This window comes from Apodemus sylvaticus, chromosome 14 (assembly GCF_947179515.1).
Source record: "Apodemus sylvaticus chromosome 14, mApoSyl1.1, whole genome shotgun sequence".
Lineage (NCBI taxonomy): Eukaryota > Metazoa > Chordata > Mammalia > Rodentia > Muridae > Apodemus > Apodemus sylvaticus.
Window position 1 is genome coordinate 13799711 of NC_067485.1, and position 18289 is coordinate 13817999.

Here is an 18289-nt window from a genome sequence, read left to right on the forward strand (position 1 = left end):
GAGCCCTGCGGGGCTCATTTTATCTACAGCTCGCCTTCAGTTGGCTGGCGTTTAAAAGTAAATGTGCGTGTTTTCCCAGGTGCTCTCGACTCGTGGCTTTTGATTTTATGCACGTAGCATAGTTCTTCCTGGCACGGATGAGCATTATAATTCAGTTTACTCCCAATACATACACTCTGGAGTGAAATGCCTTCACATTCTGAAGGAGAAGCCAGGACAGAGCAGGAAATGTCACCCAAGTGTCTCTTCACTCACACAGGACTATTTGCAGCTACGCTGACCTTAGTGTTAGTGACACAGAGTCGTGCATTTCAGGAGGGTCGATGGAACAGGCTTACCCCAGAGGCTCCCAGAAGGCACCCTGGGGGAAACTGGGCTTCGGATCCAGGATATGGCTGCAGGACTTAGGCCTTTTCTTTGAGCCTATACTTTTATACCAAATATGTGTTATCTGTGTGATTTTGATTACTGTGAAAAGGGAATCACAGTATACTTGATTTATGGGAAAATGTGACCCACTTCCCATAAAGTAAGAAGAAAACTTTTCTGTACACCAAGGATTGCTTTTCGATCCTGATAATAAACAGTTTTCTGAGCATCTACTTTGTGCCAGGCACAGGCTTAAGGTCTGATCTCATCATTAATTCCCACAAGCCTGTAAGATGGCTTTTAAGACCCCCATCTCCTCCAACAGCAGTGTAAGAGGTAGGGCGAGGCCTGAGCCCAGTGATGGCTCCACCTTGGTCGTGGCTCAGATCTGGTGAGGGAGATGCTTGGCCTGATGTGCCACGGCTGCTACTGCAGACCTTTCTGAGCCTCGCTTGAAGACCGCTGGCATGGTCGGTTCCCGTGACTAAGTTCCAGAAGCCATTTTGCAGTTTGCCCTGTCTGCCTGCAGAGTCTCACAGCCATGGCCAAAAACCAGACCCCTTCCACCTGCTTCCTGGTCACCGAGTTGGTCAGATATACTCAGGTTAAAGGCCGGGAACAGAAGTCACAGGATGAGGCCAGAGCAGGCCGCACATCTGCTCAGGAGGCCACAGCCTCTGCGAAGGCACAACGTGCCTGTCTGCCGGGCTTTCCCCACACAGGGTGATGTCAGAGAGGCCCGTCACGTGATAGTTCCCTGCTCATCCTGCTGGCAGACGGAAGGGGAAACATAGTTAAAGTTTAGTGCGCTTAATCTACCCAATAATAAAAATAATAATGGCCCAATTAATAGCAATCCTGTGCACTTTGTGAATGCTTTCATCTGCGAATCAAAGTGGTTTGAAGGAGCAACCATCATTAGGCTGATTTTACTGATGAGGGGAATTGACAGAAAGGGGTTAAGTGACTTGCCCTAGGTCAGAACTTGAGTCAGCTCTGGAAACCAGGAGAATGCCTGCTCAGCCAGGAACTAACTCTCTCTCTCTCTCTCTCTCTCTCTCTCTCTCTCTCTCTCTCTCTCTTCCCTCTGGCATTTGTACAGCATCTTTCATCAGAGAATCCTAAATTAATCTCCCAACAATTATCACCATTCATCAGTGGCCAACAACCAAAAAAAAAAAAAAAAAAAAAAAAAAAGAACCCTAGTCTGGCTTTGCCAGGGCTTGGCGGCCCCTGAGCTGGGCTGCCTGCCTCGCCTAGGGTATCAGGCACTGTTGGAGCAGAGGGCACACTAAGCCATGAGCGGGGTCCTTAGTCTGACCATCGGAGGGAGAAAGGCAGCAGGCCAAGCACCCACAACTGTTCCCCATAGCTCCAGGTTATCGTGTCGAGCCTAGCTCTGTGCTTCTCCCCCAGTTTGTCCCAAATGGAGGAAGCGCAGACAGCACAGCTTCAGGGAAGAAGCAGACAGTCGGATGAGCTGGCCTTTGGCTCTGTGGCTTATGTGCTGTGCATCGTCAGCTTGTTGCACTATCAGAATCTGTCTTCAACCGCACACTCCGTGGGCCGGACTTCAGGTGCTCTCGAAACTGACGGAGTCCGCGGCCCCTGCTTCTCTTTAACTTAAAATGCTATGAAATTGTATTTTACACACATACCTCTTGATGCACTGTGTTATATCATACACATCATATATGAAGGGATGAGGAACAAGTGTGTAACCAAATATATGTACTAACACCAGTGGCTACCAGCTAGGAAGGGGCACCTTACGGAGGCATTGGGCACAGGACACTTGGAAGACAGTTCATCAGTGGAAGCAATTTTTTTATTCGGCATAGTCTAACAAAACCACAGATTTAAAAATAAAACCTTATCTCTAAAAAGAAAAAAAGAAAGCGCAGAGAGCACATGTTGCTCTTGCTGAGGACCTGGGCTCCAGTCTTTGCACCCACAAGGCAACACGTATTTTTTTTCACTCCAGTTCCAGGGGCTACAGCGCCCCCCGGCTGGCATCTGGAGGTACTGCACCATGTGGTGCACAGACATGCAGATAAAACACACCCCCAATATAAAACTAATAAAATACAGAAGAAATGAAAAAGGGAAAGACAGGCAGCTGAAAGGGGAAACAAGCAGAAGTCACTAGGGAGTGTGGAGCCCTGCTATGAGATCAGCTCTTCAGTTGTATGTGTCAGGCTTATGCCCTTCTTCAGACTTAGAAGCCACCCGGGAGTCATGACAGGACTTGCCTGGGTCCCAGCAGTAACTGGGATCACAGGATTTGAGCTCCAGGCTGTCTGATCCCTGGGCTCCAATTCTCTCCCAGTATACTGGGAGGTTTCTATTACGGAATATGTTTTTTCTCCAGCGCTTGGAAGGTAAAGGAAGAAGGATCAGGAGTTCAAACCCATCCATAGCCACACAGCAAGTCTGAAGCCAGCTTCTGTTGCAATGGACTGTTTACATATCCAGTAGCAAGTGTTAGGGTCCCGCGGTGAACAGCTGGCACCTTCCTGAGACCCTGAACCCCGAGGACACAGAAGAAACAAAGGCGTGGACACAGTGAGGAAAATCCAGAGGTGTGTCCAAGGCTGAGGACCCTGGCGGTAGGGAAGAGCAGGAGCTGGAGAAGAAACACCACCTCCTCTAACTTTTCCCTTCTTTCCATCCTCCTCTCTGCCTCCTCCGTTTCCCCTTCTCTCCCACCCTGTCTCTTCAACTAGGTTCCCCACTGACCAGATCAGGCCGGCAGCTAGAGGGTGCCTGTCGGAGAGAGCCCCTTTTCCCTCCCGGTGAGCCTCCTGGAGCAGGAGGCAGAGCAGGCAAAGAAAAGAGGGCAGGCGTGGGGGAGAAGCAACGAAAGACCCTTCCTCCAGTGTGGCCAATCCTAGTGGCAAGAACCCGTCTCAGAGCAGGAGGGAAGGGCTCTGCCCCCCAGAGCAATGCCTCTTTCTGAGCTTTTGAGTCCATTTTACAGATGAAGGCGTGGAGATCAAAGGAGGCTAAGAAGCTGACAGCACTTCAGCCAGGAATCCCTCTGGGAAGAAAAGGCAGGGCATTTGTGGTTCATGCTGGGATGTAATCGCATATTCATTCATTCATTCATTCATTTTTTTCATCCATTCATCCATTCATTCACCCAGAGGTTATCCCAACATCCCAGATCATAATTTGTTAAGAAGTAGAGGTCAATTTTTTCCTTTACCCCTCCCCTGAAGCATCTTCCAGGGCTTTGTTCATGAGTAGTCACTGGCCCTTATTCAGTTCTTCTGTTTTGTGAGGAACTGTGCAAATAACCGGGCTGCATTATCTCATTTAATCCCCATAATAACTCTCAGAGGGAGGGATCGTTCTTATTGTCTGTCCTTTACAAACAGGAAACCCAGGCTTAGCGAGATTAAATAACGTGTCACAAAGCCACTGGGCTGGTAAGGGCTGGAACCGAGATCAGAACCTGTCCTTCTGACCTTGGTGTAGGTCGGACTGGCCTTGGGGACAACACTAAAAGCCGTTGAGGTCTCAGCGCCCAAAAATCTTTCTTAGATTTCTTTTTTTCTCCATCTGGAGATTGGGCCACTCGAGGACCCCTGAACCCAGCCTACTTCCTCCTCGGGAATTGGCTTGCCTGCCTCCACAGGAAGTTGGGCTCGAAATTCTCACAGGACCACTTCTACTTGGAGGGAAATGCCAGTTCACACCATGGGAACGGCCCACCCCCTCCTCAAAAAGCCTGGAGCGCTCACCCTAGAGAGGACCAGTCGTCCTCCCTCCGTTTCCAGAGCAGTGGTACCCTAGGAACACAAAGGGGTCAGAGCAGTAAGCAGCTAGGAATGCGGGCTCTTCAGCAGGCGGAGCCTCGAAGACAGCCACACAAAGCCAGACAAATACTCATCTCTTGAAGCAGTCCACAGCAACCCCGCTGAAGGCAGATAAAACACTTTCGACGGTATCACGTTTTATCTCCCCTTTGTGGGCCGAGGGAATGAAACACAGTTGCCAAACACAAATTAACGTGTAATTATTTTCCTTGCCTGAATCATTTTCTTTCATGTGTCGGAGCATGCTGAGCGGAGAGCGCCACACCTTGGACCTTAATTGTGGTAATCAGGGTGCTGAGCCCCAAGAAAGGCTGCGGACGCCTCCCCTAGCCTGGCCTTTCAAGTTGAAGCAGCTAAGCCCTCCACCCTCCACTTTTTTTAAGAGAAAGAAGCAAATGTGAGGTCGGGAGGGGGGAGGTCCCAAGGCGACTGCAGCCAATGGCAGACCTGCTTGGCCACAGGAAAGTGTCCACTCCCCTGAATATAAACACAACCATCTTGGCCAAGTGATTTCACAGGCTCAAGGCTAGCGTTGTGTCCCACCCCCAACCCGCGATGCCTCCAGCCATCTTCTGACTATTACATGCTTGGTAAATTTAGGACCACCTGTCTTTGTATGAAAGCCACCATGAGAACCGTTTTCTATGACACTTTGCAGAGACGCTTTTGATATTTGAGTCACGTGATAAACAACAAGGAACTATACCAAAGAAGGTTTGCTGCAGACCTCTGTCTCAGTGACTATCTCTGACCCCTTGAGGTCCTTGCAAGCCGATTTCTTTCTTTGTTTTTTATTTCCTGAGTATGTATGTGTGTGTGTCTGTGTGTCTGTGTGTGTGTGTCTGTGTGTGTGTCTGTGTGTATGTGTGTGTCTGTGTGTCTGTGTGTGTGTGTCTGTGTGTGTGTGTCTGTGTGTGTGTCTGTGTGTGTGTCTGTGTGTGTGTCTGTGTGTGTGTCTGTGTGTGTGTGTCTGTGTGTGTGTGTATGTCTGTGTATGTGTCTCTGTGTGTGTATGTGTGTGTCTGTGTCTGTGTGTATGTGTGTGTGTATCTGTGTGTGTGTGTGCCTGTGTGTGTGTCTCTGTCTGTGTGTATGTATGTGTGTGTCTGTGTGTGTGTCTCTGTGTGTGTGTCTGTGTGTATGTGTCTGTGTGTGTGTGTGTCTGTGTGTGTGTCTGTGTGTGTCTGTGTGTATGTGTCTGTGTGTGTGTCTGTGTGTCTGTGTGTGTGTGTCTGTGTATGTGTGTGTCTGTGTGTGTGTCTCTGTCTGTGTGTATGTATGTGTGTGTCTGTGTGTATGTGTGTGTGTCTGTGTGTATATGTGTGTGTCTGTGTGTATGTGTCTGTGTGTGTGTATGTGTCTGTGTGTGTGTCTGTGTGTATGTGTGTGTGTCTGTGTGTGTCTGTGTGTATGTCTGTGTGTGTGTCTATGTGTATGTGTGTGTGTGTCTGTGTGTGTGTCTGTGTGTGTGTGTCTTTGTGTATGTGTGTGTGCAGGTGCACGCTAGTGCACATACTCATGTGGAAAGCCTAGGACAATTTGCAGTGCTACAATTGTCAGGTGCTAGCTACTATCTAGTATTTACTTGTTTGTATATCTATTTATATTTTCAAGAAAGTTCTCTCACCAGCCTGGACCAAGCACACTGTGTTGACTGACCAGAGCCCAGGGATCTGCCTGCATTTGTCTCTTCAGAACTCAGATTATAAAGGAGTGCTCTCATTGCAAATGGTAAGGTCTGTGTGTGTGTGTGTGTGTGTGTGTGTGTGTGTGTGTGTAACATGGGTTCTGGAGACCAAACTCCGGCCCTCATGTTAGCAAGGCAAACACTTTACAGACTAAGCTGTCTCCACAGCCCCAAAGCCCAGCCCAGCTCTAAGTTTATTTTGAATAAGTCCTTTTTCTTCTCTCTCTCTCTCTCTCTCTCTCTCTCTCTCTCTCTCTCTCTCTCTCCCAGATACAGGTAACACCCACATGTATGAAATGATGGTTTAGTCACCAGAAGCCACATCTTCACGTGCAAGAGAATCACCACTTCCTCATCCTTCTCAGGGACAGTTGTACTTAGAAAATTTGTGGGTAATTAAAACACAGTGCATGCTTCTCTTCCTCAGATTCTAAAGCCCAGGACACAAGTTCAACTCCAGAGGCAGGAATGAGGGGTTGGAAGGCTAATAACCTTACATCTAATTAAGTAATGTATTAATCAGGGCTCAGTTTTGAACATGAGACAGACAGGCCCATTGACTCTAGAATGCATTTACTCTTCTTCTAAAGGTATCATTATGATGTGTCCAGGCCTTGAAAGTTATTAGCATGCTGACACCCAAACCTGCCTATTCTGGTTCCCTCTCCAGATCAAAGACTGAGTCTCTTTCCCTTTTTTTTTTTTTTTTTTAACAAATCTTATGTTCAAATAAAGGGTAGAATTAATTCTCCATGCATGTGGTCACTCACATGTGCACCGACAGTTCTCCATCTAGTCACCAGTACCGTGTAGGCATTCAGTAATTATTGCCTGTTCTAAGAACTAGACAAGGAGGAGGAGGAGGAAGAGGGGGGAGGAGGAAAAGGAGGGGGAAGAAGAGACAGAGGAGGGGAAAGAGGGGTAGAAGTAGGGGGTGGAGAGGAGGAAGAAGAGGAGGAAGAGGAGGAGGAAGGGGGAAGAGGAAGATGAGGAGGAGGAGGAGGCTAGTCAACCCTGATCTCAGGAGGAGAACAGAGGTATAGATGGGATGGGAAGCACCAGAGTTCTGGAGCAAGAACACAGTCTGGGTTGTGCAGCTAAGAGGAGAAACTACCCAGGGATCTTATTCAAGGTTGGTTGCATATACTACACAGAATCCCTTCCACTGAGATCCACTCCAACCCCCCCACCCCACCCCCACCCCCTACCCCCCTTACACACACTCCCCACCCCCACTCCCCACCCACCCCCACCCCACCCCCGTGATAGGTTCTGAGTCCAGCTCTGAGCCGCTGCTGGGAACCTCCTAGCTTACCTTGACTCTCCTAGACTGTGCCACGGTTTTCAAATACTAAAAGCCCACGTCTTCCATTTTGTAGAAATCATAACATCATTTACAGGCAAGGGACATGCAAATTTGAGACACATGGCTATTGTTGTCTTGTTCTCTCTAACACCTACTTCAGGCTAAGCAACCAGCACAGCAAGAAAGTGAACCCCAGTTTATCACATGCAACAATCACTGTAATGTGAGAGTTCTGGCTACAGCCATCTTCAGAGCTACTCGCATACTATCACAGCAGCACGCCCAGCCACAGGCTCTTCGTCCTATACACTCAGTGGATGTAAATACTCTTCAGAGCATTAGAGAGTAGTAAAACGTAATATAATAATTAGAAAATGATGAGTTTTCAGACTTTACAGCCTTTGTTTTGGATATAATTTATTTAATTATAAGTTTTTATAATTCAATCTTTAATAATTGCCGTATTTAGCAACAAGCTTGCAAAACCCTGACAATTTAAGAATTGGCTCTCACAGACGGGTAAGGGCAGGCTCCGGCACATCACCCAGCCGGAGAGGTCACGGAGGGTTTCTTCAAAAAAGCCATCCTGGAGCCAAGAGGAAGCTTCACAGAGTAGAGGCAATGGAGCTCGGAACGGCAAGGTCTACCTCCTGTGGGTTCAAATCCCAGCTCTGCCCTGCTGCCTGTCTGTCATGGCAACTGCTGTGCCGCGCAACTCCTCAGGTTCCTGTTGCTTAGAATGGTTCAAATAAAGCCTGTTTATACAGGAGGCATCTCACCCCTATGGAGAGTTGGTCTCCAGACTCAGCGGGTTCATCAAAGCCTGTGCCCACGACAGGCAGCTCAGAGCTACAACTGGAAAGACGGCTGAAGAGAGCACCACTTTTGCTAACTCCTTTTTGGACTCCAGACCTGGAGTACAGTTTGGGGAAGCTCTTTGCTCCATGATTAAGTGCCTGTAAATTGCACAGGCACCCGGTGGTCCTGCTGTACTATTGATGTTGTGAATATCCGTCATGGATGCCCAAATGTTTGCCCCTGGAGCAGCCACGTCTCCCCATATCTGGTAGACCTGGAATTTGCCAGGAGCAATGGAATAACAGTGTGATTCCCAGAAGAACATCAGGTTTGGAACACTGTTGCTGAGACGTAACCAGGACCGGACACCAGTTTGCTTGTCCATGAAATGACTGCCTTGCCTGTTTACAGAGAGCCAATCAGAGCTCTGCTTTTTATCTAGCCTGGGAAGATCTGGCTAAAAAAAAATCTGGTGCCTTTTCAGTTAAATACTTACTATGTGGCAGGGGCTTTCCAAAAAAAGGAGGAGAGGAGAGGAGGAGGAGGAGGCTTAGACTGCTATGCACAGATGTGTGGGGAATCAGGGGACAAGAGAAACTCCTCAGCGTTTCCAAAGCAGGCGTGTGTCTATTGACTTCACTGAACCTCTGAGGGAGCTCCGAGAGGCCAATGTTATTAGAGCCATTTTAGAGATAAGGAAAATGAGGCACAGAGAAATTAAGTGAATAATAACCATGATTATAATTTGAGTGTGATTTACAGGCATCAGCCCAATCTGCCTCGCAGCCACGGGGTGAGTAACAGACACTCATGCCTCCCTTGTCTCACTGATGAGGACTCTGGGCCGTAGCCAGACGTCTAGCGTGAGCTCTGACCGTGAATCACGATAAGATCCAAGCTGTTCTCCCTGACTGCCAGGGGACAGGACGCAGAGCCTCAGAAGTAGAGTCAAGGATTGAAACCAGTTGAGATTTTCTTCCAGGAACTGAGTTCTTCCTGTCACCCCCTCACACTCTATAGCGCTTAGCTCCTAAGTCTGCCCCCTCCACAGGTAGAGCACTGAGACTCGGTGTTAGGGTTCAACGCCAGCATGGAACACCATCTGAGTCTCCTCTCTAGGCTTCTGTCTGGAAAAGTAAAGTGGAAATATGGCCGGTCCTTTGTCCTCCCTTGAGCTCTCGATGTCCTCCCTGGAAGAAGCAGCTCAGCTCCAGGGATGAGGAACTGACCACAGAACAGGAGAAGCTGAGGAGAACGACTCCTGATATCAAGCTCGCTGAGTGAGATGTTAGGCCTGCATCCATCTCTTCACTACCTAATGGCCTGAGCGGGCCAGGCTCCTCACGCCAGCTGCCAGCTCAGCTCCTTCTCACTGTGACCCATGAGCCATACTTGGTCCCAGACGCTATGTGATGTAATATCATCCCAAGATGTCATGAGCAGAGCCAAAAAGACAATGACGGGAACCCAAGAGTCTAAGAGACGCAAGAGCACAAGGACCAAGTGTATTCTGTGCACCACATGTTACTAGGAGGCAGGTCTGCCATAATTTTCAGCTTGCCTCTGTCCAATCTATCTGGTTTTCCCAATGGAAATAGTATTCATCCAAAACACTCATCTCTAAACTTGGGCAGGTGGATGAGTTTCCCAAGCTCGCAAACCTTCTCTGTGAAACAATGGCATATAAAATGTGTATATAAATCTTCCCTGAGGCTCTCAAAGCTCTGAGGTGAAAATAACTAACATGCCCCTTTTCCAGACTAGCATACCCATTTTCCAGATGAGTAAACCGGTTGTGGAGAGGATAGACCATTTGCCCTGATTTACATGACTGGAAAGCAGCCATGCTAACTCCCACACAGAAGTCATTCTCTGGGTTGTGTCGGGAACGTCCTTCCTCACGGAGTGTACTGGTCACTAGAGAAACAAAGCAGATAGCATGTGTATACATTACAATGGGTTTGTTAGATTGTTAGGTAGTCCAACAGCGGCTGTCTATGCCCAGAGTGCCTGAGAACTTAGCTGCTCGGCACACAGGGCCATTGTCTCCGCAGATCAAGGGTGGTGATATAGCCTGGGGGTTCCTGGAAAGTCAGTGGTTTTGGACAGCCAAGGAGTCTGGGTTCTAGAGTCAGTGAAGGGGAGCGGCGGCGGTGATTGATTGCAGCAGGGTAGGGGCGGTCCGTGGTAGTGGGTGAAGGACAAGGGTAAGCCTTGGTTTTCTTTCTCAGAATTCTCTGTATTTATAACTGGAAAGTTTCATCCACTTTAGGGGAGGGGGGTTCCCCCTTCACAGACATGCCAAGAGGTGTGCCCTTCCTTGGTCCCAGATCCAGTTAAGTTGACAAGCAAGCTAAACCATCACGTGGGCTTTCTCTGAGCTATTGGCACTCATTTCTAACCCTGACCCCAAATCAGAAGGTGTGGACCACCAAGAGCTATTCAGCCTTGGAATAACCCTTTGTTTCATGACAATGGACTAATTTCCATTACAGCAAGACACACAACACTTCAAAACCTGCTTTTCCATTTAGAATGGAGTTGATGCTCCACATTGTCTGTAACAACAGGACTCACGGGTCTTACTGGCTCACTGGTTCTGCCTTCTTTGGGTTTATCTTAAATCAAAGTCCCATTATTATCTGATCATCTAATCATGCTGGATACAGGCATTTTATTGATATAGTCTATTTTATATTATTATTATTATTTATTATTATTATTATTAGTGAGAACTTTGTTCTTTGGGTGCTAACCAGTACAAATCTAGGCCCTGTAGTTCAAAACATCCATTCCTTCCTCTTCCCATCACACAGCAAATTTGGATATAATGGCTGGACCTGGCCAAGGACTTTGGGGTTTCTCTACCCCAAGGATCTTGGAGTGAGGAGTCTAACAGGGCAGCCCACCCACCCACAAAAGAAGAAGAGAACATACTCAGCTGACAGCTCCCTCTTCCCACTCATCCATGATTTCAGCAAAACCTTTCCATCGTAGAACATTTTAAAAACAGAGGTAAGCCAAAATAATGAATTGTAAACGGTCTATAATCCCACCCACTCAATGATAATGACATTTAACTCTCGATGAGTATTATCCCAAATATTTTTCTACTCTGTGTGCCTTTAAGTACCTAGCAGAACTTGAAGGGACAGGTTGGGTACTCCTTATCTGGAGTGCTTGGGACCGGAAGTATGTCACACTTTTCACACTTTTTAAAAAGTGTCTATGTTTGGAGTCTTTGCGTATGAATGATGTGTCATTGTAGGAATATGTGTAAATCAAAACACAAACTCCACCTATGTCTTATATACACTCTCACCCACAACTTTAAAGTCATTCTTCATAAAATATTTTTATAATTTTGTATACAAAAATTATATAATTTTGTATACAAAAATTAAGGATTTTTTCTTCTTTTTTTCAATTTTGAGGGTTACCTCAAGTAACCCTCAAAATTGAAATTCTGAAGAATTTTAGGCTTTACATATTCAGGTTAGGCATGTTCAATGTAAGTTTCAGTTTTGGTTTGGATTGTGAAACAGGAACTAATTTTACAAAGTTTTGTTGCTTAAGGTATATATTTCAGGGCCTGGAGAAGTGAGTCACTGGTTAAGAACACTGGCTGCTCTTCCAGAAGACCCAGGTTCAATTCCCAACACTCCCATGCTGGTTCACAGCTATCTGTAACTCCAGTTCCAAGGGACTCAAGGCCCACTTCTGAACTCCTCAGACACCTGGCATGCATGTGCTGCACAGACATGCAAAAGATTCATGCACATACAAAAACAGTGTTTTTAAAATATACAATGTAACGTCCATATACAGGATACATATAAAGAATATAAAGTTAACAAGAACAACCCAATCCTCCACCCCCAAGTAATTACTGTTTACCTTCTGTTCTGTGTCTTTCGCAGCTTTGTCCTCACAGGATAATATATACACAATGTACTTTTTGTACAAATGGAAACAACTTTGTAGTTTTCAATAGTTATTTTTCCTGTAATCTTATCTTGTGGGCATTTGCCCAGTTCAATAAATACAGTCCTATATTACGATTTCTAATGATCACATAGTGTTTCACTTTTGTGGGGGTGTCATGATTTGTTTAACTGTTCCCCCGTTGCTGGTCATTTAAATCATTTCTGCTATTTTCTTGTAAACGGTGTGGTGAAGAGCATCCAGCCACATGACTATGCTTTGAGCATTCTGGTTGTTTAAAACAATCCCCAAGGCCAGCACGGCGACATTTCAAGGTATGCCGACTTTCAAAGCCATGAACTTCATGAGAACTTGAACTCCGGGACACCCAAAGGTGGAGGTTCCAAGACCAGCACGGGGAGCACGTGGTCTCCACGTCAACTGTACCCTGATGAAGATGAGAACGGCAAACATGTGTGGGAACGTGCATCGCAAGCCCTTTTGTCTAAGATCGACACCGTACGAGGCAATGCTAGGCTCGGCCCAGCCGTACCTGCCCCAGCTCAGGGAGCCAAACTGTGTCCCATCATCACACTTTTCAAAGCTCTCTAACATCCAGCAGTTGATGTTCTCCTTCTAGCTCCTGGTCCTTCCTCATCATAGCACTGTCCTCTCTGGGGTCACTCACCCTAGGCACATCTGGCCAACCATGTATTATGGTGTTCTGCGTCTCTGTGGAACTTTCTGGAAGCTCCCGGGGAGCACCCCCAGTTCTCCTTCCCTGGAGAGTCGCTGCGTGCTTCCCTAACTGGCTCAGCTTTATCCCTTCAGGGTGCTCCCAGGAAACTTCAGATGCTTTCCTTGAGGGTTCCCTAAAAGATAGCCCTTCCAAATGAACACTGTGTCCCCAAAATAATGATGTTGGTGTGTGTGTGTGTCACGTTTTCACAATTTACAATCATATGCTAAACTCAGTCCTTAAAGCTCCACACTGTATTGTTCTTCCGGTCCCATCTCCCACAAAAGCAGGTTGTAGATGTCATTTGTGAGTCACCAGAAGTCCTGGTGTCTCCACACTGCCGAGTTCTGTGTGCATTGTGGTCCCTTGCACACACTGTAAATAAACTTTAGCCCCTTGGGCTCCAAATTCCTTCAATGCAAAAAAAAAAAAAAAAAGTACTCCATCCTGTATACCCAGTTCTTCCTCTGCTGTGTACAGCTTAGTTGAAGCAAAGTTGAACTGTAGCAAAGTCCCACAAATAAAATTCACAGTGGAGAGGTCTTGTGGGCACTCACATGGCTTCTTGGGGGGAACCCAACAACACAGTATTACACATGCACAAAGCTTCCCAGACAGTGCTAACCACAGGCTGCTCAGATGTTTGCTTTTCTCCATAACAGGGGTCAGTTAGGAGTTAGGCATTACAGGGAATAAACAGAACCGGACTCTGAGGACCGGTGCATTTGCATATTCCTGCCCTGCTGTTCTTCTCCACAGGTCACTTTAGAATTTGCCCCTGAAAAGCCTTGAGTCTCTGCATTTTCTGTAGCCAGTCCATTTCTCACATTTAACTGAGATTGAGCCTGGAAGATGTCTCCCTGGCACGACATCTCATGCTGTCTGGGAGATCAGAATTGTGACCTTAATTGGAGCCATTTCCTTGGGTTCAGGGCTACTCCATTTCATCCATTTCTCTCTAAACTCTTACATTGGGAGAAAAAGAAACAGCCAACGTGAAACTTAAGAGAAAAAAAAAAACAAACATCTCTCTGCGAGATATGTCCTGTGCTCACTGTAGTAACTAAAAGAGCCCAAAAGCTGTACTTGCTATGAATCTATAATTAGCTGTTCGTCTCTCCTGTTGCACACGGTGACTTTGAGATTCCGTAACTCCATATCAAAGGCCCTAGACTAAAGCTCAGGAAGGAAAGATGGCTTGAGGTATTGTGAACAGCGGTGAGCACAGGACCTAGGCATCCACGGGAACTTATAGTGTTGTAGTCAGCCTTGTCTCTCTGTTAGAATTAGCAGTTCTGCTAAGGTGTGGTGATTAGCTGTGCCTGTGCACAGCCCTTTCCTTTGGATGGAGAAATTCCCTCTCGGAGGAAGCGTGGAGCTTCCTCACAAGACTGAAGACTCCTCCTGCCCAGGGATTACAGAAACTGTAAACGAGGAGAGCCTTCAGAGCTGCCTACAAGTGGCCCAGGAGACTCCAGTGACACAGATGACCTCAGTCGTCACCCATTGTTGCATGAGACTTGTTGGTGATGGAGCCATCCTAGTCACCCGGGCTCCCAGAGCAATCCCGCTCCTCACTCATGTTCCTGTAAGTCACACCAATAAATCTATCCACTCAGCAAGCTCCTTTACTTTGGTTTGTCATTGTCTAGTCTATCTGAGGTGCACAGAGATCGTCTCCACACAAGAGCAACCCAACAGCATTCCTCTCCAAACCCAGAGTAGGATTGAGTTGACTAACTCAGAAGGCCCAACATGGAAAAATGTCACCTTTCCCTCAGGAACTGTTATGAGCATTCTCGTATACTTCATTCCACCCCAGTCTGTGTCCTCAGAGTTCCCCAGTTTACTGTGTATCTTCTTACTCTTTGCAGCGCAGCCTTCCGTTGGTCTGGCCAACCTCTCCTGCCATACTTCCTGTTTCCTCTTCCTCTTCAACCACTGATATCTTCCTTGAGGAAACCAAAGTATGATCAGATCCTGGTGCCGGAGTCTGAGTCTGTGAGGATGGAGCTGGAGAGTGGCAGAAGGTGTCATTTGATTGGTCAAAAGCTAAACATAAAGTGATTACGTCCCCTATTGATTTGCCTGTCATGAGCTGACTATGAAATGTCAGTCATATATTTGATCTAACTGATCCAAACATTCTCTAATCATAGTTACTGATCCTGCCAATTAAAACTACAAAAGGAGACTGTGCCTGCTCCTTGCCAACAAGCTGTTCCAAGTGGATGTTATTAACTCCTCTGAGGTCGTGTGTCTTCCCAGCAAGCCAGCATCTTCCCTGTGCTCACAGAGCCTCTGCTCAGCTTCTGCAGAAAACACCACACTGAACTGAAATTATATTTTCACATTCCACCTCTTGGGCTGGACCATAGACTTAGAAAGAGCAAGGGATACAAATACTAGCTAAGCATCCCCTGGCTAAAAGTCCAAAATGCTCCCAAATTAATTTAAAAAAAAATTTTTTTTGAGTAGCAGCAAGATGATACAAGTAGAAAATTCCACATTTGTCTTGAGATGCCAGGATACAGTCACAATGCGGATTTCCTAAAAATGCTGTATAAAACTAGTTAAGTTATACACGCAAGACCTGCCTGAAGCAGAACTCAGTTTCCGATGTTGACTTGGGTCCTCCTATCCCTGACATATTTTATTATGCAACGAGAAATATTTAAAGACCAGAGGAAAAAAAATCCCAGATCAAGAATGCCAGCATTTAGGATAAGAGAGCCCGAGCCTTAATATAGCTCCAGAGCCAGAAAATCTGTGTGCTAGAAAACATCAGGAATCAAACAATGAAATCCCTCCCTGTCCTCAGCAGCAGCCCGCTGTCTGCCTGCTTAGCTCCCATGCTCCCATTTTGGACTGGCAGCCACCATCTCCTACAGGTCAAAGGCCACGGTTCCGTATCTCTGCATCAGTCTCGCGGCAACAGACAGCATCCACGCAAACAGCATAAGGAGCGTTCACGCAGCAGGTCCAGGAAACCCGATCTCTTGTCTGTCAGTCACGGCAAACCTGTACCTCACATCACATCTCTAGCAGAGGTGTCTTGGTTTGCCAGCAGCCTTGTTTGCTTGAATCACGCCTGTCTCCAGGGTGGGCTTGATGTGGGACAGGCAGCAATGTGCTCCTTTCGCCCAAATAGGCTGTCGAGTTACTGATGACTTCAGATGCCAAGAGGCTTTGATCAAGATTTCTGCGCTGGGCCGTGTGTAACCGCGAACACTACAGCCACGCTGCTTTGCATTAGCATGTGAGTTCAACGCAGGCTGCCCTGGGCTTTATTTTCGTCTTGAAAGTCATTTAACTTAGTAATGACTTGCACAAAAAGGGACGGTTCATTTAGTTCTGCATCTTGTCCCACTTTCTCGGTGGAGAAGCAAGTTCTGGGCTGCAGGGGTGAAAGCTGATGTATTTCCCGTTGTCTGGGCACCGCGGCAGCCTGTCCCCACCTGGTTCACATCCATTAGGAAACCCATATGGGGTTTGCGCTGCCAAAGTTTGATTGAGTGCGAGAGTCAGAGCTGACGGGGTAAGAGCTAAACAAGACGAACCTATACCGCTAACAGCCAGTCTCTAACAAGCTGGTATTTGTTAGAAGATATTTTAATATGACAAATGCTGGAGGTTGTAATGGCTTTTAATAAAGTGTGTCGGGTGATCCATTATGCATGGAGCTGGCTTCTCGAAATATGGAATATGGACCACAGCAATTCTGTGCAAAGGCATGTGTCACTCTCCACCACAGTGGCAATAGGAAGGACAATAAGTAACAGGTTGTAGGGTCATCTGGGATGAGCTAGTGAGATGGTCCAAGCCACCCCACTGGAGAAAGAATAGGTGAGGACTTCTGGGAGTGCCAAGATGAAAGGCAACACTGACAAGAGATTTACTGCACACTTTAGAAACTTGAGTTTTCTGGACCTTGGTTTCAACAACCACAAATGAAAGACGGGATTGTAAAAAGCCCCTCTTCCTGTTAATGTCCGTCTGTGGCACTGTCCAGCCTAGGTTGAATACCTGCTTCGCCAAGCCCTACAGACAGTCCATTCTCTGTTGCTTTAAGCAGAGTAACTGAGATCGTATCATGAAATGAATGAAAGAAGTCGATTTTGGCTGATAGCTCTCGATGCTGGCATAAAAGGTGTCAGGAAACATGGCATAAGAGTGGAGTTGAGACAGAACCTCTTCTGAGGTTCTAGTACAGCCTCCCCTCAGGTCACAGTGGAAGGGTATGTGAGTATGTGAAAGAGATGCGGTGTGAAAGGTTACCTCAACCTGATAACAACTCACTCTCAGAACCAACTCTCTGTACTCCATTCAGAATGCCATTGACCTGTGAGGGCTCTTCCCCCATCACTAGGTTCCCTCAATAGGCTGTACATCGAAGAATTCACCCTCAAAACGTTTGTGAAAACATCCTCTAACCCCATTATAACAGGTGGTGATTCCCAAAGAGGAATCCTAGAACCTGTGAATGTGCCCATACTGGTTAAGTAGGACTTTCACACATGATTAAGCTAATGGTTTTAAGATGAGGAAATCATCGTGAATTACCCTAAACTACAGCCAAGGGCATGTGTCCTTGCGAGAGTTACAGGAGATTTGGCTGGACAGAAAACTACAATATATCACAGAATTTGACTCCACCTTTCCAGAAGAACTAACACCAATGCTTCCAACATTATTCCATAAAGTAAAGAGGAAGAAATTATTCCAGACTCTTCTTAAGAAGCTAGTATTATCCTGATTCCAAAACAAGACAAATAAAATTGGAACCAAAGTACAGACAAATCACTTGGGTAAAAATAGATGCTGAAACTCTCAGTAAGATACACATTCATATAAACTGAATTCAAGAGCAGAACAAAATGGTCAGCCACCATTTTTTGGATGAGTTCATTCCAAACTCACAGAGATGGTTCAACAAAGGTAAATCAAGAAAACTTCTGACAGGGGGTTAGTGCCTGAAATAGCTTTTTAAAATAGCTTTAAAAAGTAAAGAGTCAGTGTAGCAAACAACATGACTTAAAGATTATCTATGTGGCTGGAGAGGTGGCTCAGTACTTCAGAGCATCAACTGCTCTTCCAGAGGACTAGATTCAATTCCCAGCATTCACATGACCATGACCTCTCACAACTGTATGTAACTCCACTTCCAGGGGAATCTGGTGCCCTCTTCTAGCCCTCATGGGAACTGCATACATGTGGTACGTGAAGTCATGATACTTCTGCACAATAAATAAGAGTATGTAAAAAATCTCCTCAAACGTTTTAATTAAAAAAAAAAGTAAAGTAAAAATTCAAAAGAAATAATCTATGGTACTCAATAGACAGTCCTCAAATGAAGGAAACACATGGTTAATAAAGGCCTTTAACATGCCCAACATGTTTACAGGAAATGTAAGTAAAACTACCTTGAGATTCCATCTCATTCAATGCTATGATCCAAAAGACCAGCTAATAAGAAATGCAGGCGTGTGTGCTGTCAGGGGTGGGGTGAGGGTAGGGATTATACACTTTAGTGTAAACTGGCACAACCACTTTTGAAGTTCCTCAAAGACCTAAAATTGGGCTGGTGAGATGCCTCTTCCAGGTGTCCTATATTCAGTTCCCAGCAACTGCACGGTAGCTCATGA